The sequence below is a fragment of the Orycteropus afer genome, unplaced genomic scaffold (assembly GCF_000298275.1).
Source record: "Orycteropus afer afer isolate SDZICR_OR568_19922 unplaced genomic scaffold, OryAfe1.0 scaffold00621, whole genome shotgun sequence".
NCBI classification, from domain to species: domain Eukaryota; kingdom Metazoa; phylum Chordata; class Mammalia; order Tubulidentata; family Orycteropodidae; genus Orycteropus; species Orycteropus afer.
This window is the reverse complement of record NW_006922208.1, coordinates 1,264,492-1,264,896: the sequence shown is the minus strand read 5'-3', so window position 1 is coordinate 1,264,896 and position 405 is coordinate 1,264,492.

Below are 405 nucleotides of genomic sequence, written 5' to 3'. Positions count from 1 at the left end.
CAATAAATGCACACATAAACAAATAATAATAAGAAAGGTCCAGTATTAATTGCTAACCCCATGATTCAAGCAATTACAAAAGAAGCAACCAAAGAAGTTCAGATTCACCAGGGGAAAAAGAAAAAAACAAAAAGGAAAAAATAAAGATCAGAGTAAATATATGAAATAGAAAACAGAAAAACAATAGAAAGAATCAAAAAGACGAATTAGATTCTTTGAGAGTATGAATAAGCTGACAATTCCCTGGCAAAATTAACAAAGAAGATGCATATCCAAAATAAGAGAGGAAATGATGCATATCCAAAATAAGAAAGGAAATGGGTGACAGTACAATAAAACCAACTGAGATCAAAAGGAGCACAACAGAATAGTATCAAAAATTGAACTCCAGGAAAGCCTGGACAA